General features: G+C 39.1%; 1 long non-coding RNA gene across 1 annotated transcript; it reads right to left on the reverse strand.

Annotated features, from left to right (window-relative positions):
* Positions 1 to 2,232: 2,232 nt before the first annotated feature.
* On the reverse strand, positions 2,233 to 6,388 carry LOC113960986. The gene is made up of 3 exons (XR_003532165.1): positions 6,218 to 6,388; positions 5,368 to 5,477; positions 2,233 to 2,336 (listed from the first exon to the last, which is right to left on the reverse strand). It is a non-coding gene; the product is annotated as an uncharacterized LOC113960986 (long non-coding RNA).
* Positions 6,389 to 26,766: the final 20,378 nt, after the last annotated feature.

Consider the following 26,766-nt stretch of genomic DNA (forward strand, 5'->3'; position numbering starts at 1 on the left):
AAGATTGTGGATTGTGGATTTTTGATGTCCAAAAATTTTCTACTCATTTGACCACTCATTTTCTACTCATATTTGACTACTGTGAAATGATTTCCTACAATTAACATAAAAGAAATCTTTTGTGCTATTGCTCCTTCTGCCTAAAAATGTCAAAGTAGAAGTTTAAGGTGTCCTGTGAAGGAAAACAAAATCATCCATTAAGATATTTACCTTAATGATCCTGTGGGATTCAGACCTGTGCTGTATGATGAAATGTAATAATGTTCTTTACATTTCATTTATGTGAAAAAATATCATTTTATTTCATGCATAACAGCTGGGTAGCAGAGAGGTTTGGGTTATTTCTCACAACCCCTATGTACTGCATACTGTCTGTGAAAGCAGAGGAGCATAATTTCAAGTTGTGTGGACACTACATCAGAGAATCTCCCCATGCTACCAATTAATCTCATAAAACGTTAATGTAATCCCTTCACAAATATGTAAATGCAGTACCACTATGGGTCTGGCAAATAATAAACAATACGCATCTTATCCTGGGCTTTCCTTCATGTGATTCTCAGCAATAATTTAGTCCTTGTCTTCCACTCTGAAGGATTTAAATGGAATGACCTTAATTCTGGTTTTGTTTGCTCTTTATCTGCTAAGCAGCTGCAGTGAAGATGAAGACAAACAGTAAATTAACAGTGGTACCTTTTATAGGGCTGATTAGTCTTAAAATATGCTCAGTGGAAACAAAAAAGCATAAAATGAGGTCTGAGAGAGAGGTTTGTACTCTTTTCATTGAAACTGCTGTATTTCTTTCAATAAGCCACGAATACTGACTTTTCAATGAAATATGTTCTTGGAGAGAGGTTGTTTTTGCCGGCACAGCCTGTGTAATACTTCAGAAGGGCAAGGTATGTACCTCCAAAATAATTTTACATTCTTGATTTTTCTGGTTCAGATGAGAACTTTGTGGGGAGTTAATAAAAATATTTACTGATATTTCATATGATCCATTTTTTTGTGTTTATATTTATAATTAGCTCTTAAAACCAATGCTAGAATTGATACGGGTGATAGCTATAACGGGTGCAGCTGGCATTCCTGCAATTTTTAAGTACTTTGCAGAAATACATTTTTAATATGTACAAAGTGTGTAGAAGAGAAGGGGCTTGAGACAATGGGTGAATAGCATGGTTTATGGCATGGCTTAACAGCACCTGACAACACTCTGCAAATTTTAGGACTGAATGTGGGAAACAGGTTATCCATCAGTCAATAAGGCAAAATGTACTTACCTTAACTGGTGTCAGTTAAAGCCACCACCAGATAAAAGGGTAAAATAACACCTTGAATGGGATTTCTTGCATTACACATATGTCTCCTGAAAGGTTACCCTGCCGGCATCACATGGGCTGCTCCCTTTACTCCTTACTGAAGTGGAGGGGAGAGCAAGCTTGCTGATTTAGCCAGCTTGCTAAATCACCCACATCCCCTTTCTGAAGCACCTAGGCGTTCCTTATATGTCTCCTATCGAAATCCTGACCCAGCCTGACCCTGCTTATCAAGCATTTGTTGTTCTTTCAAAGATTTGAAAGGATTACAGCAGATTAACTAACACATTCTTTTCCCTATATTGTTCTGTGTGACAGTCAGTTCTATAATAAAAATAAAGTAGAAATTTTGAAGGAAGTTTTAAGAGTAGGCATACTGCTAATATACTGAATCTCACATTGTGGTACAGTTGAATTAAATTTTGCATTTTTTAATCTGTGTTTATCAACAGCTACCTAGTTTCCCCTCCCCATTTTTTTCTGGATCTAGTTTAGTTGTAATGAAATTCACCTCATGTCTAGTAAAAGTCCAACCTGTGAGAAGACATTTTCCCATCTGATGTAAAAATATATGTTTGTGTTTGATATAAAATATGCATAAATACAGTTTTCATGTAGTTCTCATGCCTGCTTTGATTTTTAATTTTTTATATAAGTGTTCAGGTACTAGTACATTAAATAGTAACCACAAAGTATTTGGACATTAAAAAAATGGGTTCCCGAGAAGAACAAGTTTTGAATTGGGACTGAAATCACATGAGAGGGATCCAAACTAAATTTCTTGGGGGGAGGGAGAGTGGGGAAAAGAAACAAAATAAAATAGAAGCAGAAGGGAAAAAAGCAGCTGCTAAAGGCATCAACAAAAGGAAATTCTAAGGGAAAGCCAAGCTCCCAAGCAAGTCACAAGCCTCAACTACTGAGTTTACAATAATGTTGAGTTTAAAAGAAGAAAGTCAGCTTGGACAGTAACTTCAAGCCTGTCTCTCCAATGAGAGCTGAAGAGCTGATATCCTGGAGCTGCGAGTAGACAACAACAGAACAATATGACACCAGTTCCCTTTTGAAAAACTAATAAATTGTTTCTTTAATTTCTATCTTACATTTGTTTTTGACTCAGTGACATTTCTCCTTATTTATCATGAATGTTTATCATTCTGAAAAATTTCATGTATTTTTTCTGGCATCAGTAACTTTCTTGAGGTCAGGTTGGAAAACAGGAAGCACTCCAGCACAAAATTTGATGTCAAATATTGAGCTTTGTTTGAATGTGTGTCCAAGGGTGGCTTTGAGGTGAGCAGGCTTTGATGGCCACCAGACCTCCTGCCTACAGAGCACCAGTGGCTCTCAGCTCAGTGCATGGCCCATGCTGGTCAACGCATCCTGCCCCCCAGATGGGCATATCCTGTGCTCAACCATGCCCATTCCTATGGGCTTGATGTCTCCCTGGCCTGCAGATCTGGCCTTATGGGAGACAACGGGCCAGTGACTCAGAGTTTAGTCCTGCATCTCAATGTTGCACAAATGGTTGAAACAAACTCTTGCCCTTTTGTACCAAACTCCCTTTTTTTTTTCTTTTATAATAAAATTTCCTTTGAACTTTATTTTCATCTCTCTAGTCAAAGAGAACTCCACCTACTCTGGAGAACTGTCAAGTGTTTTTCATCCTCACTGTCTTCAGTGCGACTAGTCTCTGTATTGTTTTTGCAAGGCACAGAGCCATATAGGACTAGGGGCTCATGTGTGTCTTCTGCTTGTATTAGGAGATTTTAGAGATTTGAGAAATTCTGGAAGGGGAGTCACTTCTATTTAGAAGTTGAATTGTGGGTTTGAGAGTTGAAATTTTGTCAGTAAGGTCTGAAATCACCTTTTGGGCTTGAGTAGCTGCATGGCAGCCAATGGTTAACCACCTGCCTGAAGTGGTGGGACAAGTTACGCATCATTTGTCCTGCACTTCAAGTTACGGAGAAGTGAAACAACTCTGGCCTGGAAACTGCACAACCAGAATAGCTGTGTCACTGTGCTCAGACCTAATAAACTCTGCTGAGTTACAGAAACACAGATTTGGCAGTTCTGTTATTTTTGTTGACCTCTGTCTGGGGCAAGTCCCTTTTCTTTCTCTCTGTTACTTGTGACTGTTAGGTACGGAGAACAAACCCTTCTTTTCTTTTTGTTGCCAAGTTATTAATTGATGTTCAGGAGAGAATGGGAGGAAAAAGGTTTTGTCTGGCTCTGAAAAGCACCAGATGTGCTTTTTTGAATTGAGGAGAGGAATTAATTAAAATGAGGTAATAATATTAATCTGTCGACTGCAGTTAATATTGGCTGTAACAGGAGGGGGAGCTCTCAGCGCATCAGGCAGGAGAAAGGGGGTTGGTGGGGAGCTCAGCCGTCCCAAACCAGAGGAGTGTTGGGGACCCTCCTGCGATGCAGCAGGAATGGGGGAGGGATGTCTTGTCACCCCCTTCACCGAAATACCTGCATGGCTGGGCTGCTGCCACACGCAACCCGAAGACAGAAGCAGGAATGAATATTCAGTGATGAATGCGGGTGGAAATGCTGATGGGAAGAATTAAGTACAAATCAGGAAGCATCGGGATTCTTCTTAAAGTGTGTCTGTTTTGATTGCTTTTTCTGTAGATTTTTGCTATGTATTATATTGTTTAACAGAGCAAAAGAAAAACAGAATACATGTTTACTGTGTACTAAGCTGTAAGTACCTTTTTCAGACATCAGTAATCATCCTTTCCAACTGAGAAGGCAATACACTTGCAATAGAGCTCTCCAAAAAACAGCAATTGCCCTATATTAGTGTTTCTGAAGCTATCCCTTATGGAAAAGCTCTCCTGAATTTAATAAGGGTAAAACGAACTGGGCTATATAGTAATTTCATAGAATTAAAAGAGAATTAGGAATTTAGCAGGAATTATACCTCTACCATAAATGAGGCTGGCAGTAGTTGACGCAAGGCTGTGTGCAGACCTGCTTCGGCTTTGTGAGTAAATAATCTGTGTCCATGTATGCGAGCATGATAAATCCTGTTTTACTACCCACTCTCAGAGGTGCTTGCATGCACATTCCTGGAAATGCTGAGCATATGCCCAGAACACCTCAGAGTAGAGGAGCACAGAAAGGCAGGATTGCTGCTGTGTCCAGCAAGTGCTTGTGAAACGCAGGGCCAGCTGGAGTCCAAGGCAAACTCTAAGTAAGAGAGTCACTGTACTTCAATGTTCTTTGGTAAACTGTATGAAGGCTACCAATTTCTCTACCTTTCAAAAGTAATTTCTGAGAAAACCAGAAATGACAAAGGATTTGTGGAGGTAATACCCATGGGAAGTCATGCCCAAGATGCCCAAGCGATTTTGTTATTGTGAAATCCCCAATCTCAAGGTTTAAAAGCACGCAAACTTCATGATATAACAATTTTTTTCCCAAAGGACAACCTATTTTTCTGTTACACATAATAGCTATCTATTAAAAAGTTTTATATTCACGGCAAATTTTTTTCTTCTTCACCTAAATTATTCTGACATTATTCAAAGAGCTACTCCTAGGATTATGTGTTTGTATAGATTCCCCTGCAAGGAAATCTACACCTCCTACCATTTCTTTTTAGATTCCCAGTCTGACACATGGAGGAGCTAAGCACCTGAGAGGCAAAAACTTCTTTCAGGTGTTGTATGTGCCACCAGCAGTCCCCAGTGCAGGAGGCACATGGGGTATGGGAAGGTCCCAGTCTGCTGGGTTCAAGAAACAGTCCAGAAAAAAACCTCACTAAATAAAGAAGAAAATGGAAAATGTCATTCTCATTTTACAGACTTAAAGGGGGGAAATATATGTCAACATGTATTACAACCCGAATTAAACCACTCTGTGCACTTTTTCGACTACCTGTGCCAGCAGTTATAAACCTTTCCTCGCTCCAGGTATGTGAGATATTGGGCAGCTGAAAGCCACAGCATGGGAACCTCAGTGGCAACCACAGTGCATGTTCTGGCCTTGCCAGCTTTATAGGAAAGCTGGGTTACCTGTAATACACATTTTTGCTTACCTTCTTTAAGACTCTTGAGTTTTATTGATAAAATAGTGCTGTTTTGTCTGCAAATTCATGGAACTTTGGTGACATCCAGTGACAGGTTCTTCTGAAAGGTGTTTTTCTCCCTGGAATGATGAGAGAGAAATGCTGGTACCCTCCTGGTTTCCCTTAATGTGATCAGCAGATGAATTTGAACATGGGCTGAAAATTAGACTCTCAAACCATATGCTATTTTTTTAAGGCAGTTGGGATTTACATTAGGTTCCCTTTCAATATTTAATGTGTAAGTTGCTGTTGGAAAAGGTGTTAATTAATCACAGTTTAAAGCCAATATCCTGTCTGGCAATCCATTTAAGTAAGCTAAGGCTTTTTGAAGAATTTTCTCAGGATTTCTCCCCTAATTTTTCCTGAGATGGTTCTTAAAGAAATTATCTGAATGTCAAAGTCAGATCTGTGATTAGTGCCTGTTGTTTTAATTTTTTTTTCAGACAATTGAATTAATATTAGAGTAAAACCTCATTTTGTGGGGAAAAAAAAGAAAACCAGTGATTATATACTGTGATGATGGTATAAAATGTAATAAACTGTGGTAGCTTACTTCAAAGCTCGCTATTCCCAGATTAAATTTTAGAAACAAAATAATTGCATTCAACTCCTACAGTGTAGTGTTTTAAGCTAAATAGAATCTGAGGTTAAATGACATTGCAAGCTGGAGAAATGAATATTTAAAAACTATATTCAAGCTAAATTGCCAGATGGTTACCCTTGTATAGTAACATCCAAATCATGGCAATTGTTCTTCTAATAAATATAATTTCTATAGCATTTTCTTTGATTATTCAGTTAACCGCCAGTGCTGTTTTACCTCTTTATAGTAATGTGTGCTTTCTTTTTTAAAAAAAAATAAAGAAGAAAAAAAAAGAACTTGGTTATTTCTTTGGTCAGGGCCTATTTGCTCCTTTTTTATGTGAGATTTTCAATACTCGGCAATGATGCCGAGCAAAAAAGGTCCATCCACTTCACTTGTGATGCCTCGTGCATTACCTAAAGCACAACAGAACAATGGCAGACAACAGAGCCTTTCTCCCCACTAACAATGCAGTCACCATGACAACCAGCAGAAGAACGTTTGGCCAGGAAAAGCTGGGAGCTTGGCGGGCCAGCCTAATCAAAAAATGGAATAACATGACAACAATTACACTGATGAGTGAGAGGGAAGCTACCGATGCATTCAGACACCTATGGCACTGTTGGCTGGATGCATTCAGCATTATTTTTTTGTTTTGTTTTGTTTAGTGTCTTCTGTTTTTTAAGAGCTGGTAAATAGACAAGATGGAATTGTGTAACAGAATGTCAGTGCTCTAGTTAAACTGAAAATTCCTTTTCTTTTGCTGTGCTACTTCAAGCACACTGAAGAGGCTTTAGGAGAGATGAGGTTTTGAAGTGAAATATGTAATAGATACAATATGAGTGTCACAAGGCAACTTTATTTAGCTTTAAAAATGTAAACTTGCATTTTCAAATGTGTGGATGCAAATATATATGACCGGATTGTGTAATGAATAATCAGCCTCACCTTTCATTGGAGTTTCAGAAAACTGGACACATGTCAAGCATTGATTGGAAGTCATGGTTTTTTGTTTTTAGACTACTGCATATTAATATTCATTCTAAAATTTATCATGGCATTTTGTGCAGATCTCTCTTCCAGCTCCAGGGAAACTTGAACCGGAACTCTACATATGCCACAAATAAGCAACAGACATAATGATGCACTTCTCTGAAACACCTCGAATTTAGTGTTGTGTTAATAGCATTCTATTATAAGCTCCCAACTGCATGGTAGAAATTGTGGTATTTTCTTTATAGGAAAGGGGTGAAGGAAATTTGTACTGTATTACTGACAAATGAGTCTGTGATTTCTACTGCTGAAAACAATTTATACATTTTAGGGAAGGGAATGGAGAAGGGAAGCTGCAATTTTAAAATGCTGAGGTATTTAGGGATAGCCCGGAGGTGTTATAACAGTTTGAAGACAGCAGTGAGCACAAAACTCTGGACATTTTTTTGTGTTTTGTCTGATGATGGCATTGTGGAGTCATCCGGCCAGTCCTTTCACATTACCCACTGCCTTAGCCAAAACTGCCTCTATTCTCCATCCTGCCCCCTTTCATGCCCTTGCTGGCTTCTGGGCAAGTCTTGCAGCCAGCCTTAGATAAGATATTATATGGAATTATTAATTATTTTATTGTATAATTAAAATAATTGTCTAAAAAAATGCTCAGGAAAACCCTTGCCTATGTTTGAAGCCCTTTTAACTTGACTGATTGTATAAAGAAGCCTCAGCCATTGCAAAGAGAAAGGCCAGGCATTCTGCTACCAGCTGCAAATCTTTGCTTGGCACACCCATCAGCATTCATTGCTGATCTTCTACCACATAAGACAGAGAGATTGCTGCATGCCAGGCATGGCCCATGCACAGCTCATCAAACTGAGGGTGGAATACAAGCTGACAGCAAAGCCAGGCAGCCATCATTACACAGTCGCATCATCTCGTTATGGTAGCAGTACAAGAGATTTTAGGCTGCTAACTTCTACTTCTCTGCCACTTTCCCATTAAATTCTACTCTCCCACTCTCCCACCAGATTCCTAGCACCAACTTCATATGTGAATTCAGTACTCAGCTAAAGATAGCTCCATAGAGATCCTTACCCCTTATGCTTCTTGTTTTGTACATGTACAAAACTCTTTCCCTCTTGCCCTCTGAGATGACTGCATTTCATTCAGACACTAATGCTGATCATCCCCAGACTACCATCAGCACTGAAAATGCCTTCAGCCTAGCTGAGCTCAGGCTTTTTGGAAGTTCCCAGACCAGCAATGAGCTCATCTCTCAATATCTCTCGTCTTGGAGTTGTAAATATCAGTACTACAAAGAGGGATACAGGCAAGTTAGGTTAGATTGTTTGCCGGACAATTTAGATTAAATTGAATGAGGTCTTGGATAGATATGAATAACTCTGGGTGATAATAGCAAAACTTAGCAGAAACCTTAGGAATAAGATAGAAAGGGGAGAAAATGGAGAGATTAAGAGACTAGAGATTGCATTGAAGACAGCTTCAGGTCAGCCATACCTAGGCTGGAGATCGGGCAGAGGACACATTAATCCAGAGGATGTTAGAACAAGGCTAGGGCCATCATCAGGGTTGTATAGCAAGATACCATCCTTACCCTGGCATTCTGTTGACCTTGGATCTGTCCCACTCTTACACCTGTACTGTTGTTGCTGCACTTGGCCTTTTCCTGCTTGCCTAATGAATGCTAAACATTAGAGGACCTGGGTTTTTTCATCTTTTCTACTTTCATTTTTTTATTCTTTCCACAGAAGGGCATGCCTCCTTGCTCTACTTCTAACTGTACAACACATTAAATATCCTCGGGCATCCATGAAGGGAGTCACGGGAAGTGGGCCTTCTTGCTACTAGAAGTGGGACAGCAAATCCTCTATCTGCCTGTGCATGGCCTCTGAGGTAACTTGCACACACTGGTATATCCATAGGGTGGGCTATTTACTTTGAAATCTACCTCTGTAAGAGAACTGTAAAGGTAGAGACAAGTGCCTGCTCAGGAGATGGGCGACTCCGAGAAGAAGATCCCAAGGTGGGTTGGGTGGTAATAATATCTCAAGGGAACACTACAACATGTGCTGGTACATCAAGTCAAAAGAATAAGTGTATCACAAGTGTAAGAATTGAAGGCATGCAGAAGGAGCAAATTACAAGTCAAAAAGACTTATGGTCCCCTTGCAAATCCCTGAGAAAGCAGAGGACAAATCAGGAGCAGATAGAAGTAGCTGCGGCCATGCTGATGCTGAGTGTGAGTGGCTAACACTGTAATACATCTGCACTCAAGGTGGAGCCACTCACTGGTCTGGCCTCCTGTTTCCCTGACTCTCCCAGTGAAGAAGGGAGCATGGAGACAGTGGGCTATGCAGGTGTGCCATGTTGGTTTGGTGTGCCACTTATGCAAAAAATTGTCTTTATTAGCTCTGCAGGGCATTACTTATACTTTAGACTTTACATATCATTAAAGGAAAAATTACATGTAATAATTTGAAAGGCTAATTATGGAGGAATTCTGTCAATAACATGCAGCTAGCCCCAAGTTGCATTTTCAAATGTTTTCAAACTTCATATATCTAATTTTTTTTCTTGCGTATAACCCATATATCAGACAACCATCAACATTTAAAATTACAGTACTCCAACAGTAGGTGCCCAGGTAACCCAATCTCATCAAGTAACGTGTTAGTTAATATACATGAAAATACAGTATCAGCTGCTTTTGTATGCAAAAGGGTGGGGAGGGAAGGGAAGGGGTGGGGAGGGAAGGGAAGGGGAGGGGAGGGGAAGGGAGGGGAGAGGAGAGGGCATCAGGATAAGGTCCTGGGTAGAAGAAAACAATACAGCAAGGGCAATCCAAAGCCTGACAAAGACAGGAATAAGGAATGGGGAAGGAATATCCTCAGAAGGGTTTGAAGAGGACATTTATTCCAGAAGGCTCTCTTTTGGACCTGAGTTGCCTATTTACTTCAAGTAAACAAACACTTTTATTGCTTGCACATGTTAGCAACCCAAGAGGTTGCTCCATAGCACAAAAAAAAAAAAAAAGGTATATCATTTATGCACTTTGAAATGCGGTATTTGCTTCCCTTAAAGCACACTGGAAAGCTTTACATGCTACTGAGATCAGGCTACTACTGGTCTGTTCTAGCTCAGGGCACTTTTTTTTCTGTTTTAGACACAGGTGTTATACTTGTTCTTTTTCAGTCTCACAATCCCTCTCTGACTTGTTAGATTTTTAGTTTTACTCCTTTTTATAGTGCTCACTATTTCATATGTCAGCCCTTTCAATAGTCTGGGATGAAGATTATCTACTGTACCTTTCCTGAACACATTGAGCTCTTTGAAATCTTTTCCCAGCTGACATAGAAAATTATAATCTAACCATTTCTAGACACTTTTCTCATTACCCAATCTGCTTTTGTTCCCAGCCTCTACTTTGTTACCGTAAGTGAAACCTAATGTAAGATAATAATTTAATTTGGGGACCATACAGATGTTATTTTTAATATCATCTTCTTTTCTTTGTTCTTTCTTCTCTTTTTATTGTTGAGAACAGAGAACATTTTGATAGACAGTTTCCACTTCCTTTGTAAAAACAAAGTCAGGTAAAACCCTTTGGTCTTCTCATGACTTCAACATCATGAAAATATTTGCTTTCTCTTTAATGTATTGTAAATAAGAGATTTTCAAAACATGATGCTTGATCATGCGTGATTTTACTGAGCATTTTTAACAAGGTGTGTATTTTTTAGCATGGTATAATCTTTAAATTGCTGTGGGGGCTTGCAGAGTTCAAACATCTCATTTCTTATTAATTTCTCTTTCCCTGGTATTTAAAAATTATGATAACTGATAACTTTCATGAACTTGAGAAGAAACATTGGGTTTGAGTTAGAAATAGAAGGTTGATTAGCGCGTTAAGGAAACAAATGGTAATGTTTACACAGTATACTTACTCTTTCACATGAAGTTTTCCTTCCTGCTTGTTATGTTTATTCTTTCCATATAGTAGCCATATTCTGATCTGAGTTGCTTTTTTGGAGTTATGATGTTTGAATTTATCATCCATAATTAATATTACTCTAATAGTCTTTAGGAATGACTCAATGTACTACCCTTCACTATGAGTTGTTCAAGGCTATTTTTATGCACTAGTACACTGTTAGCAAGGGAACAGTCTGCACCCAGAGCTACTTGGAGTACAGCAAAACTTTTTCTTCTCCCCACTCTGCTCCTCTCTGTTCACTGTCCCTCACTGACAGCACGATCACCCAGGCAGGATTTTCCTTCTTTGTAGTGTCCCACTCCATTTCCATCCTTAGGACAAAATGAGGGGAGAACTCACCGAACTGCAGTTTACAGGGGTATTTGCAGACATCTGGAGCACAATATGAGTCGCCATTCATCAATTGATAATTGGTTGAATATTGCATTGCATTTTCAGGGTTGGGTGTTTTGTTTTTTTTTAACTTTCTGCCCCTCTTATGTATTCACCCTGTCCTGTCCTGATCACTCATCTTCTCCTCCTTGTCCAAGGCCCCTCACTTTTTCTTTCCATGAGCCTCTTGTAACTAACATACCCATAAATAAAGTTGTGCCCCTTGCAGCCTGACCCAGACAGTCTAACTGAGATAAAACCTAAGCCAGCCTTACCTAAGGAGTGTGTTCTGTGTAAACAACTGGGAGATCTTTGTTATCAAGGGCTAGCAGAAAAGTGGTTCCTGTTTCTGAATGTGCAACAACAAAGTTTCCGCTCACTGTATCCAGAAGAAATGCCCTTTACGTTCAGTGAACAAGCTTTCTGGAGGAAAGACAAGACAATAATCTTACATAGCATGAGGAAAGCTGGCAAGCAAACCAACCCTGAATCTGAGTAGTGGTTGAAATGAAACAATATGAAAAGGCTGGAAACTTGATACAGTCTTTACTTTTTTTTTCCTTCCCTTTTCCCCCTGCCAAGTATAAAGGGAAAAGATGGATGATGTTCAGCTGACAGAATATCAAGAAACAGTTGCTCAGGCTCTTACAGAAGATATCTTTTTACTTAGTGCAGGACTGGGAACATTTCTCTCCAAAAAACATAAAACCTTCAATAAAATCTCATGCAACAAAACAGCAATTTGAACTGTGAATTGTTTTCCACTATCTGGCTATAGATACATATAGTCATTGGTGTTGCATTCTTACATTGAAGTTAAAAAAGATGAATAAAGAACTAATATCTAAATGGATATCAGTGGAAAATAGGATTTTTTGAGGAGACTCATCTCCTAGGTGGATAAAAATAAGATATTCAGGTAATTTTCAAAATGCAAAGCTATCTTATACAATGGAGACAGCTTAAAAATACCATTTGCTAGCCTGCAGAGAATGATTTGTAGTCATCAGGATCCTGCAGGTAATTGAAGATATCTGCATTGGCATATTCTGCACTACTGCAAGCATGCTATTGTAGTGAAATGATGCGCATGTACGAATGTAATTGCCCTCTAGTGCATAGCCCTGGAACTGATCCCAGCTGGGACATAAGACTACACTGCTCAAGAAAGGAAAAAGATGCTGAAAAAAAGTTTGAAATGACTTAAAACCAAACCCTAGTGGCATCAGGAGGCTCTGAGAAGACATGGATGTGATCAGGGAGGGAATCCAGTATGCAGCAAAACCTTCCTGTCATCTGAACCAACACACAGTAAGTAGGGATGACTGGGGAATTTGCTTCAAAATCTCAGGGCTCCTCCTAACTCAAATGCTAACACAGACATGGCCATTAGGAGCCTAAATAAGCATGAGCCTCTTGTTCTGCATCACTTCCAGTTGTTTGCGCAGGGTCATGTTTCACAGGAGGCTCAGGGTGCAGTTCCGTAACCTTTCAGTAAATCTGTTATTTCTGTTAGTGCTGACAAAAAATGAAATGTTCTGAAGGTGCTAATTCTTTCCCCAGGTGTGCAAGAGAATGAGCCCTGCATTTCACATGTAAATCACAAGCAAAATCCTCACTGTGCTAGTAAGAAAACCTTGAATGAAAGTTCAAAAGTGAGTTCATCTCACTACATGAGATGTAATGATATTGCACAGCAAAATATCTTGACTCTTGATGTGAATTAATTATTTGGCAACTTGTCTAGTTCACATACATGTCTCACTAGTAGTTTGTTCACAAATATGAACCCTCTGTTGGTCCTGTTACTCTGTCTGGTGTTCTAGGTAATGTCCCTCACTACACCTCCCTATAACAAGCTGGGTTCAAGTTGCTGAAACTTCTTAAGGTCTTTCCAGTATGGGATAAAATCTTGATTCCTTTTAAGTCAGTGGTGAAATTCCTACTGACTTTCACAGAATTTTGGCCATTTTGATCTCAGTATGTGGCACCTCTTCACTATTTGTTTTTGTAGAAGACCTCATCAAAGTTTTAAATCTGCAAAGCTGTATCTGAGAGTTTGCATCCTTAATAATAAGATCTACATATTTTCCAGTCATCAACTTAAAAGAAAAAAGTCCGTTTTTGCAGATCATTTTCCTGTTTTTCCCACCGTTTTCCTTCCTTTCAGAAAGAATGAATACATTTCCAGTGCCGTAGACCCTTTCCACAACACCATCTAAGAAGTGGCCTCTGTGACCAGACATTTGCAGCAAAAACTGTGTTGCTACATTTAAATTTCCAAGACTCAGTCGCAAGTTAGTAGAGTTCTATTATAGTTGTGATGCATGAACTGCACATTGTTATGGTAATGACATTTTTCTTTCTTTGCTTTGAAGTAGCAGAGTAAATACAAAGAATATCACATTGATCTTGGAATGATAACTCCTTTGCCTCCATTCTGCATAACTGTGCAGTAATCAGAATTGCATGTGAAAAAATTAAACCACTATATAGTTCATTCGGTGTTTCTGCTAGCTTAACAAAGGTCAAAACTAAACCAAAGCATCTGTAAGCATTAACTTCAAAATAAGAGAATGGAAATATACGTAAAACTTTACCTAGCCCTCAGCCATGACACCTAGGAAGTTTATCTTCTAGTTCAAGGATGGCCTTGAAGCAGGATCCAGACCAGCACAACTGTGCTCTGGAAGCATCATGGTGGTTTACAGTGGCAGTAAAAATACAGTATTATTTCTTCACATAATCATCATAAAATATTACAGCTGACCAGATGGTGGAGCAATTACATTTCCATAGTTCTAAATGGCTATTTAGCTTATTCACTTGTGAACTGTTAATTAACTTGGAAAATATATCATTTATATTCAAGAGGAAGACATAACTATAGGGGACATGCTTAAACAAGACTCAAAAATTTTATTAAACCAGAGATCCATTTCCTTCTCCTCCCCACTCAAACTAATAATCAATAAACAAAAAGTCTTTGATAATAGACTGTGTTGTAAACAATGATACATTTCTCTATTGTTATATATTCTTATTGTTACAAAGTGAATTTTTGCATCATTACCTTGATATGGGTACATAGGAGCTAATTCGATAACAAACAAAGGATTGAAGTGAATGAGGCAGGAAAGTTTTTAGGAAGAAGCAATATCTTTTATTGGACAATCTAACTTTAATGGAAAAAGAACGGTTAATACTTCATGACTGAAACAGACGAGAGTAGAGTTTAATGTAGCTTAAAGCATTTTCTTTAAATCTCTTTCTTTAGTTAATTCAGCTTTCCTGAGTGTCTCTGCATAGACTAACCCTCAGGCTTCTGAGCACAGAACTACGAAGTGTTGGGAGTGCTCAGCTCCCACTGAGCCCCCAGATGAATTTGTGTCTCAGTCCTTCTGTGGTATCACTCCTTTGAAAGGGTAAGACAAAGGTTCCCCACCCTCTCTATCCCACAGCCATGGTGTGCCTTGTGGTACCTGAGGGCAAGGAGAATGTACGTGCTCTCTGCTGTAGTGTGTGCTGTGCCTTGTCTCCCTTTCCCCTCTCCTGGTGAATCAGGATTCTAATTCTGATGGACAACTACAAGTGCCCTAAGCCTGTTGGGCTTCTCTCTGCCCAGGGATCAGGAAAGCACAGTCTGCTTTTATTGTCCATGAGGTTAAAAATACCCAAACCAGCTTGATCAAGAAAATGTAAAGGAAAAAAAAACAAGGAACGATACCTATGTCTCATCTACCATACAATGACTTCAGGCACCAGAAGACCTTGGTGACCTGGGTTTGTTGAGGCAAAGCAGACTTCCAAAACTGGAGTTTGTTGTAATTTGAAAAAAATTAACATACTAAATGATTTTATGGTACGTCTACCAGGGCTGCTCACACACATAGCTGATCATATCTGTCCATTTGATTTGTCAGTAATTTTCAAATCTTCCTCGTGTTAAATGTAAAATATTTGTGAGAGCTGCAGGAGAAGAGACTTAGACACACCTATACCACAGTAGCTGCAACACTGACATTTAGGAGGAATCATCCAAGTACGTAATTCACAATTTTTCTTCTTCAAAGGATTTCGGAAGTGTCTCATGTTAAAGTAGCCTATGACAGTACCTTAAAATATATTAAATTATATGTTAGAAGTAATATTCCTAACCATTATGTAATATCTATAACTTAAATTCTCTCTCATAAAGACCACCCTTTAAGGCTTGTCCCCTCTTTCCAATGGGAAACTCACAACTTTGTGCCTGGCCTTGCTCCAGACCCCCAAGCTCTGCTGCACCATCACTCTCATGAAGCCTGGCTGGAGGGGAGACGGCAGCATGGCTCTTAGTTCAGTGAGCAAGAACACTGCTCTTTTAGAGGACAGGCATGATACTTGACTCCCTGGGTGATCTCCAGGGCAGTAATTGATGGTAAATAAAATGGCAAATGATCAGCCAAAGCAACCTGTTTCTTTCCCTGCTGTGACAATTTCTGAATGCAGACCCAGAGCAAGAGCTTCTCTTCACACCTCCTGGCTCCTCCGCTAGAACCTCAGTAAGGTTATTTCCTGATGATTCCTCGGACTTCCTTTGTCATTTCCTGGCTCCTGTATCACTTCCTTTTAACACTTCCTTTTAATAGTTTTATAGAACAGAAGTATTTCAGGTAGTTTAAACTCTACCATGGATGGCACTACCAGCATGTAGTGGACCAGCACCCATATTCATATCTGAAGTCCTGGATAGTCTTGTACAGCCAGCCCTCAAGCCTATTTTTATCTCCATGGCTTTACTCCCCCCTTAGTGAAAGCTAGCACATGATGTAAATATGAAGAACTGGATTTCTTAACAGCATTAGAAGGCATGTGCTTTCAATGAAAAATAAGGGACAAAACTAGAACTAGCTGCTGCCTCTTTTTTTGAGCCAAGTCTGTAATACTCCATTAAAGGAAGAGAGTCTGAGCTTTGAGAGCAAAGCCAGTTCAAGCCTTCACACTAGGGAAGGACAAGTGTATTGGTTCCTTTTTTTAACACTTTGTTTATAGTGAAAAACAAGTGTGTTGGGTCTAGCTCATATTACAGAAAATGCATCTTTAAGTGGGAACTATACAAAACAAACTCAAATCTCCCAAATTTAGGAGAACTATAGTTAGCGTTGGATGGTAAGGCGTAAGTGATGCAAACTGCAGGCACTATCCTCACTTTTCTTCATCCAGAGAATCCCAAGCTGCTTCACAGTGAATTACTTCAGGAAGACTTTGTTCAGCAGTTTTTGCGCTCATTTGGCATTTAGTGAAGTGGGGTATCCACAGGATACGCTTTGAAGAGAACAACTGAAAACACTGTATCGAGTCTATGGGTATGACCTTTAGCAGTATGTTAACAGTCCCACTTGCAGACTATTTGCAGGAATCAGTTTTCCTTTCCTTCACTTCAAAGTTGGATGCTGAATTATACAACTCTCCAATTCTTCTGACTGGTCTTTCTGTTCTCTGGAGATTGACTCATTTCCTGTATTTGAACAAGATAGTAAAAGTGGATATAAAATATTCTTTTGCAATTGTAATCAGAATAGCTCTCAGTGCTGATATTAATAGTGAATTCTAAGATGCTACCTGATAACAGCTGAGTTTATGGTTTCATGGGCTAGATTCTGCTCTCATTTATTTCATCGTAAACCCAGGGTAACTCCGAGAAGTCAAGGGATTTACTCTGAATTTCCACAAAGATAGCAGGGGTCTGCCTCTTGCTGTGTTTATTCTATGGTGGGGGGAGTTATGTTATCAATCTGGATATGCAAATCAGTGCATAGATGAATCAGACATTCTCTAAACTGAAACCTCTGCTTTTTGGATTCATTTCTATAAAGAGATCCATTATTTGACTGCTTCTCTGACTCAAGTAGATCTTACTTAAACTCTATCACCTCTATCAGATCTTCCTTGTCATTTTTTCACTGCAGTCTATACAATGTTCTCCAAAACATCAAAGCATGAAAACTTTCAGAATTCAAGACAGAGGTACAGAAACAACAGGCAGAAATAGGTATCTTTTATCAGTGAGGCATGTGGCTCTTAGTACTTTTAAAGAGAGGCTGTTGACTAAGAGCTCTTTTGGAATGCAGTTTGTCTGTTAATTCTTGATTTTGCCAGCCACTATATTGCTTTAGACTTTGCAGAAGTTATGTTCATATCCATGTGTGCATGTTTGAAGCAGTGTGGGAGGATCTCACACTGAGTCATGTTTTGCAGGTTAGAGTTCAGAGGCTGAACTTCAGAGCAAAATTCTGAAATTCACCTCTTTCATTAATTCCAGTCAGAAATGTTCCTTTGGCAAATCTGCCCTAAACATACAGAGGAAAAGTATCAAACAAATTATGTATTGGAATTTCATGATCATCCCATGCCAGTTATTTCCTCTTTTGATACAAATATCTATCGTGGCATCTTCAGCTTAAAGAAGGAAGAGAAAACACAAGCCTGTCTGGGCTCAGACCAAGGCAAGTAGAGAAGAATTGTCTCTGCCTGCAGGCTGGGCTAACCACTGCAATGCACATTTTTAGGTCTCAGAGAAGTTAGGCATTAAATACAGAGCTTCATATTTCTACATGGCCACCCCATTCTGCAGCTACTCAAAGATACCTTTGGTGTCTCTTTGTGGGCTTAAGTACGTGAACTACATTGGTGACCTACTTGTTTTCTAGTGTGTATATTTTCCATGTTTCAAAGATTGCCACTTCACATTATAAACCAACTTTCTAGGAGAGACGGGGGTGGGAAAAAAACCAAACCAAACCAAACCAAATGAAAACAAATTACTAGAAATCTTATGACAAGACGCATCAAAGCTGGTACTTACGTAACTTTTCTTATCTCAGGATCTTTCTCAGAAGTATCATCCTAGACATATGTTAAGAATATCACTGATCTTTTTCAAGGTTTGTAGGGTTGCAGGAGCATTCTGAGTTTGGTCTCAGTTGTCTGAAGTAACTATAGAAGTTAGGGTTTAGCTGCAGTTCCACTTTCCTCTGTACTACTGGGCATTGCAAATGAGCAGATTTGAAGCATGGTTACAGTCTGATTGCTCAAGCTCAATTTGGAAGCAATGCCGTGAGAAGTCTGCATATGTTTAACCTGGTGCTGTGCCCAGATCCAAATCATATCAGTCCTGTGTTTAAACCCACAGGACAGACACAACAATTTAGACACCGGTCTCATGTCCAAGGTTTTGCACATCCTATCCCTGGTGTCTACACGCCCAGTAGATTTCAGGAACTTTTATGAGGGAACAAGTTTTAGGGAAAATGGAAGAAGATTCTGATCATATGGGCCAAGATTTACAAACATTATGTTTTATTAAGTTTTGGGCTAGACATAGATATCAAATGGAGAAAATTATAGGAAAGTCATTTATGGGACTCTAGGTTCACAGAAGCTCCTACAAGGTACCAGAGAGATGAAGCTGTCTGAGTACTCCTAGCAGACCACCATGCCACAATCTACTGACACCTTTTGAGGGAAAGGAGTGAAAAGGCAGTTTGGTTTTGAGGTCCTGTTAGAGACTCTGCAAAATTCAGGGAAGTTCAAGGTTATCTCTTGACACACATCGGTAAGTGTGGATGACATACAAACTTCATGACAGTTCAGCTTCTCAGCTGGATATCTGGCTCCTGGGTATCTAGATGATCTTGAGAGCACTATTGGCAAGACCAATGCTAATGCAACTGCCTTAAATCCTTAGCCCAGTGCTAGACCCATTGCCTGCTTTTGCAGCCCTAACAGCCACCATTCATCTGGCTGAGGGCTCTGGTCCTCTTTGGGAGGAACAATGAATATGCACAACACATGCCAAATAATAATGAACTACTTGATTACCTAAATGGAACTGTGGGAAGTAGGGCTGATGGACCTAACTGAATGCCAGATTGTTATTAAAGCTGGGTTTAAAAGTGACACCATTTCAGTGTACCATCTCTTGGCAGACTGCCTGTTCAGAAGACCCTTGCAAGGGATCTCACTGGGGGATGCTGGAGAGTGGAGAGCTGTCAATTCATGTGAGGAGGTCTACAAGGCAGAACTATTTTATTAATGGAGTGTTTGGCTCTTTTGGATGCTGTGGGAGAACAAGGAGGCTTCGTCAGCCCTCTTTTCACCTTGTGTGAGACAGGGCAACTAGAATTGGTCCAGTGCCTGCAGGAGCTTGTAATCATGGCAGAGGGCAGTCAACGTGATGCTTTGCAATATCTCTCAAGGGACTGGGGCAATTCTTGTCCTAAAAGAGAATATCATTATGTGTTTCTTGGATGTCATAGATGTATATAAAATAAAGCTTAATTTGGGAAAAGTTTACGTGCTAAAATATGTTTGGCACATACAACAAAATGCACTGATGGACATCATCGGACATGCAGTAAATCAGGTGCAGCTACTTTTTAATGATATTTGTCTTCTTTGGTCTTGACTGTGAATATAGTTGTATTTCCAAATATGTAGTTGCTGATGTTTCATTTCTTCAGTGCTGTTGACATAAAAGATCTTTGCACTGAGTATGCTGTTTGCTGAGGAAAATTCCATTTGAACTCCAGAGGAATCTGAAGAATTCTGATGGAAAGTTTGAGGGGGCAGGATTTTAATTTGCGCTGTCTTGGCTTAGGTCTGCTCCCTTTGAAAACGACCATAACGCTAACATTGATTTAAATGGATACGTAAGTAAATCAAACCCAACTGCTTTGGGAAGCCCTTTCCTGAAAATTCTGAGTTCTCAAAACTTCTGATTTTATTTCTACTGTTACATTGTGCCTTAAAGTTCAAAAAAAAAAAAACCACCTGCCTACTCAGATTCTCATTAGTGTGAGTTGAATTCATTAATTATAATCTTTTTTAATGAGCAGTGTTGTTTCCCATAGATTTATAAAGTCTGGAAAAAGTAATGCTTTCAAGAAATTGCACCCAGGAAAAAGAAAGGCAACACCGTGCTGGTGTTGAAACAACTTGTTTTAATTTTTCGGATTAGGTTTTGATGATTAATTTTATGTGCATTTTAAGAAGCAATATGTAAATAGATACAATATTAGTTTAAAATAAAAATTTGAATTAAATGTTTAAGTTATTTAAATGAATAATTTTTAACCAGAAACTTTTTTTTGCCTGAAACTTATTTTGCTGGCTAACTTAAAAAATATTTGCCATCTTTTTGAATTGCATTTTGCAGTTTCCTGGGAAATAGAAAATGCCACTCCTAATAGTTGTAATATGCAGGAGGTGTTTTTCTTAGCATTGCAGAATGAAAAAATCATTATATTTGCAGAGCTATACTTTAACAAGATTTGTTACAACGTGGTCAAAACCAAGATATTTTCACCTTCTAAAAGAAGGAATGTTGCTCTTATTTTTAAGAAAGGGATGTGCATTTTGGAGAAAAGGGTTGATATGATTAGCGCTAAAATAATTGAGTTCTTAGTGTGGGAGTTGGCAACTGGGAAGTATTTGGATGGATCAATGGGGAAAAACTAAGTAGAAGGCAGAGCCCTGATTTTAAGTGTTAGTGAGTTTGCTACTGGAAGAAGAGGGGGTTTGTCTATCTGCCCTTGAAAAGGACCCTGACATAGGAAGGAATTACAAGAAAAAATCTGGGAAATCTGTCTACACTAAGAAAGTCTATCTACTGTAAGAGACAGACTGTGGTGCCATTATTTCCAGTTTACAAGAGGATGAAGACCAGGCATGACCATGTTCTGTAATTTCTGCAGAGAAATTATTTCTGATAGCCTAGAGCTCTTGAACTTTGCAGACCAAGACACAAGTAGGTAGAAATAATTCAGACTAAAAATAAAGTGGTTTTATGATAATGCTAATTAACTTTCAGAAAAACTTGCCAAGAGATGAAATAGATTTTCTGTCATTTGAAATCTCTAAACAAGAGATTCTCTAAGACAATGCACAGGAATTACTAGCTGGAAACCTTTGTCTGGTGTCGTACAAGGGATGGATTAAAATAGTCCCTTATGCTGTAAATCTGTGCATATGTATTTTAGATAGAGATGACAAATAAAAGAGGAGGATAGAAAGATGTAGAAGTTGACAGTAGGATTATCTGGTCACTGCAGATATCATGGTTTAATATTCAAACTTTGATTCATTTCTTTCAGGTTTGATCTTGAAAAGGCTCAGGTCATTAACATTAAACTAAATCAGAAGAGAATGCAGCTGAAGGGGTCTGCCATGCGATGTGTTTTGTAGTAAGGCACAGCCGCAGGGGCTGGGGGTGGGGACGAAAAAGTGGAGGATTTGTGAATTAAGAACAGGCAGCCAACCTGCTTATCTTTCATGGTTTTTTTTAAATCTGTATATTCAAAAGGGAGTGGATTATATTTATATAGATGTATAGAAAGAGGCTTCTGCACTGAACAGCTCCTAATGCAGGTAAGATCCATGTATGGATCACTTAAAGAAAGTTAAAATAAAAGCAGTTTTTCCCCCATTTCCACACATTGCAGCTTTTGGCCTATCCACTCATAGCTAAAAAAGCATTCTTTCCTGATAATCAAGCTTCAGCTGTCTGAATTTCAGGCCGAGCCTCTCATCTTGAGCTTTGCTGAAGAGCTTCTTTAATTAACCATTATACCACAGATGTTATTGATTTTTTTTTTATTTTTTTTCAAATCTGGTTGAAACATCATTGTGTTGGATCGTCGCCAAGATGAAGGCCTGAATTTTTTGTGCACTGCTTTTACTCCTTCTGCATACCTTATTAGTCTCCAACTCTGTTAAGTGCAACCCTTAGTATTGACTCAGAAAATATAACATTGATTTTTAGCCTTGCAGCCGTGATCTAAGGGCTCCTAATTTGGAATGTGGAAACCAGAGTTCAGCGAGAAGCTATATTACTGTACACTTCCTACAAGTAAGACCTTTCACTTTCTTTACCTTCTTAGCAGACTTTTGATGTGGTTTAAAGTTCTTGGAATCCTTTTGTTGCAAGAAGAATAGAGATAGCAACATTTCCAAGACATGTCTGCTTACCTGTGTAAATAAACATATGTTTATATATATTAAAAAAAATAAGAGTAAATAAAAAGTCTGATCTGCAAAGGTGCTGGTCACCACAGTTTCTAATAAATTCAGCCAGGTTGTGGCAGTTTAGTTCCTCTGCAAACTTGTTTGCTCACCTTTAGTAGCATAAGCGTAATTTAGGGAGAGAAATTTTGCTGCCCAGGTTTCAGTGTTTTGGTGGCATTGTTTTAAATTTGACTGCATTTTTCTCTTTTAGTCTGTCATTGGAATACACATGTCAGTTGTTAGAATTGTGTAAGAAATTCGGTAGATTTAATTCTTGAATTTAAGGACTCAGTTAAATCCAATCTGCAATGCTAGGGGGGAGGGTTTATGCTTTAGCTTGTGGGAAAACTATGTCCAAGCCTTCAGTAATCTCGGTCTTCATAACAACAGCACATTCCGTTCAAAATATGTCTTCCTCTGATGATGAATTCGAGAACTCAAACAACAACAATAGGTTCCCAAATTCTGATAAGATTTCACGGAGCTTAGCGATACGTTATTTAAACATAATTTGAAGCTTTAAAAATACTGTAATGGCACCTCTTGACCTTTCCAAAATGACACGGAGCAAGAGATGGTGAAAAATGTTTATTTACTCTGCATTAGAAGCTAAATCCCTGTTCCTTCTTAAAACCGGTAGTTCTTTTATGCTGGGTAACTCATGCATGGCACTTCCATTCTTCAAACAAGAGCTAGACAGTCCTACTTGAACTGCAGAAACAATGACCTGCAGTCTATCCTATGCCTGAGTGATAAACAACAATGCAGACCTCTTGACAAGCTCTGACATCAAGCGTGGAGTCTTGCAGCTCAACATGTCTGCTGAACAGAAGTTAGAAAAAGAAAAGATCATCTTGTAAACAATTAATTAATGTTTGTCATGAATTATCATTTTTACTTCCTTCTCAAGAGGCTCAAAGGGAATAAAAAGGCATTTTTGCAGGTGGTGGCATTCAAAGTAAGGGCAATCAAATGTTTGAGAGCAGTGGCACAGCACTTTGAGTCTCTAAGGGTGAATGGTGCTAGGATTAGAGCACAGCAGGGGGTTGAGGGTTTCAGGTGTGAAGCTTAATGTTTGTGATCAGCAAAAAAAAAGTCTTGAATTTATCTAAACTGCTCTTCTGCTAACAGTACTTCTAGCACATAAATGTTCTGAAAGTGACAAGTGTTCTCATTGCTCTTCTAATGCAAACATGATCTGCATTTGAAAGATGCATCCCTTTTGCCGAAATTAGAATGTGCATCACAAAGAGCGTAAGATGATGACCCAAAAACAGTTCTTTACACACACACACAGTCTCTCTCACCCCTCCCCCCACCCCCCCTTCAATTCAAGATACAGCCACAAAAATGCAAACTTCCACTCCTTTTTACAAAGCTACAAGAGCTGCCACTCTGTCCATTATTCTGCCTGCACCGCAGGTTTGTAATTAGGATGCTTTACCACCGGTGCTTCAGTTCTTATCTAGCATCATTCACAGAGTTTCGTGTCTTTGCAGCGCTGTGCCGAGCAGCTCAATTTTATTTCGGTCAAGCAGTTTTCAGGGATTTTATGCTGTGCAATCTTAACGCATGCACACTCCTTACCTCCTCCTCCTGCTCCTGCTCATGTTGCTGAGCACCACAGAGAAGACAGCATGATAGGAGTCCTAAGAATAAGTTAAAGCTTTTCTGAAGATATTAATAGATTTACGACTTGTATAAGACATTTGCTAACCCGGGGGGAGGGGAATGGTTTCAGTAAATAAGACTAATAAATGGATTGTACAGATTATTCTCCATCTCTCCTGGGACCACCTATTCTGCCTTTTTGGAAATATTTTTCCTCTATTTAACAGTAAATAAAATCTTTTTAAGCAGCAGGAAGAACCGCCCCTAAGAGAAAAAGCATTGTGCAACATAGGGTAGAATTGGAGGCAGCAAGAAAAAAAGTCCTCAAATACATGTACCAATGTAGGAAAACCTTCATGGATACTTTTTTTTTCCTTCAAATATTTTCATGATGCAACATGCTGTTACAATTTAGTATCCAGAGGGAGTGTGCTGCCTTCTAGAATTTGAGAACTATTGAGGTAGACAGTGCAGACAGTAACCACAAAGGTAACTACAAATATATATTCTTACACCTTAATTGAAAAATCGGAATATTATTGTCTAATTATTTACTTTACAGGCCTTAAATGACCTGGAAGATTAGGTGAATAACTTCATCTTTCAGTTCATAAACTTATCTATTTGTAAAATAAGATTATTAATTGGTATGTTGGTAATTATCTGGGGATTTTGATCTTTGTCATCACCTTAAATGAATAAAGTAAATTAATGAGATATTATGAGATAAAAAAAGAAAGAGGGATAAAGTAAAATAGTTTCATTTTTGCGAGTCTCTCACATAAACAGATATGAACTGACAATAATTGATTAGTATATGTTTTCATTAGCTAACATCTTAAGTTCAAGGACTAGATTTCTATTCAACCTAAGGTCCTTTCACCTCTCTTTGGCAGAGTGTCAGGGACTGCATGACACAGCACTTTCTCATCAGAAAAAAATCTCTATTTGTCAAAACAAATTAGTTCTAATCTGTGCTACGGAAATATCTGTTTCTAGGCAGTGGTGGCAGGAGAAAGCATCTCAGCTCCTGTTCAGCCCAGGGTTATGCTCTGCGGGAGTAACTAATCTCTGGCTCAGGTCTCACTCCATTTGATTTAGGCAAGAGTCTGGACAGAGTCTTTGCTATTCCGGTGAGTCTCTAAATCCCTTTTTTGAGTGCCCATTAGCTGTGCTGGAGGGACTTTGTCTCTCTATTTTGGAGTTGTTCCTTTTCGTGTCATCCCTGACCCTCACTCAGGCAGAGGGCTGATACCCAGGAACCGTGGATGTGCTCTCACCCTTCCTTGCTCATTCTTTCTTGCTTGCTTTATGGAGAAATAACTAAAAAAGAAAGGTCTCGATGAATTGCAGTAAGTAATGGGGAAAGGTTTGCAGCTCAGGAAAAGTTTTCTGTGCAGCTTAGTGCAAGTCCCATGCAAAGACAGTTTTGAATAAAGAACCAATGACTTGTGCCCCCACTTTAAGGACCCTTTTACACCTTCAAAGTGACTCAAGAAGTTCCAAAAATGACAGGGCTCTGGTCCAAAGTGTTTCTGCCATATTTCCTTTTGTTGGCCGCTTGTTAAGGTGGAGGTAGGGAATAAAAAATACCAGAAAGTGCTGTGGGGCTGTTCGTTTGTTTGTTTGCTTGCTTTTCCCCTTCTCATGCTGCCCCTCCTCTCCTGATTTCAAACTCTTCTGAAATAACTCATCCTCCCGCTCTCAGAGGGACTGATGTTTGGGGGGGCTCAGCTGGGACCTTTCCTCTCCGTTGGTCAGGCCCCATGTCAAAACACTCCTGACTCCTGGGAAGTCAGCTCTGCTGAATCCTGGGGTTTGCCAGTGCCAGTCAGCTGCTGTTTGAACTAAGTCCTGACCGCAAAATCAAAAGTGGGTCCAAAGAAAGCTGTAAACAGTGTGCAATGAGCCATTTGAAGGCAGCTGATGCCTCATTTGGGGTGACATGTTGTGGCTGATGAGTGTGGATGATGTGGGGTTTTCGATAAGTGCCTCATCAGTATCCTCATCATGATCGTGTTGCTCAGCCACGGCGTGTGCCCTGACTTGATTGTAATTGCCTGAATCTGCTCCTGCTGCTCAGGAGCGCACAGTAATATGCAATAAAACAGCAAGAAGTGAATGTTAACCATCTGAGTTCTGACATGGCTGCTTGCAGTTCAAGTTTTCCATTAAGGACAAAAAAATCTATATAGACATACAAATATGGATATATAATTGCATGTTTAGAATAATTATTGTTTGTATATGTAATAAACTCGTTTTATAAATAATGTATGATGGTCATAATACAGATAAATAAATAGATGTGTTTATATACATCTTCCCCTGACCCCTGTCTATACTGTATACAAACGAACATCACATGCTCGTGGTCTGTAGGTAAAGAGCAGAGGGATGAAAAGCATCAGGATCATACTTAGAGTCAAATTTTTAGAAACCTAAGGAGAACCTGTAGCAAAATCTATGCATAGTCTTCATGAATCTTAATAACACGTGTGTGCATACAGATAAGTAATTAATTTTTTGATGCAGTTAATCTCATGTAAATGTGTGTGTGTGTGTGTGTGTGTGTATAATTGTGCAGGTGTGTCTGGGGGGGTAAGGTACACATGCATATATACTTTGTAGAACTAAATTAGTCTTTGGAGAGAACACAATTTATTTTCACAAGTTAACTTGTTTGGATTAATTCTGTTCATCACTGGTTGGGGAGAAAAAGAAAAAACCCCAAACCCTTAACTTCCCGACC

This window comes from Neopelma chrysocephalum, unplaced genomic scaffold, assembly GCF_003984885.1.
Source record: "Neopelma chrysocephalum unplaced genomic scaffold, ASM398488v2 Primary Assembly neopelma1_24, whole genome shotgun sequence".
Lineage (NCBI taxonomy): Eukaryota > Metazoa > Chordata > Aves > Passeriformes > Pipridae > Neopelma > Neopelma chrysocephalum.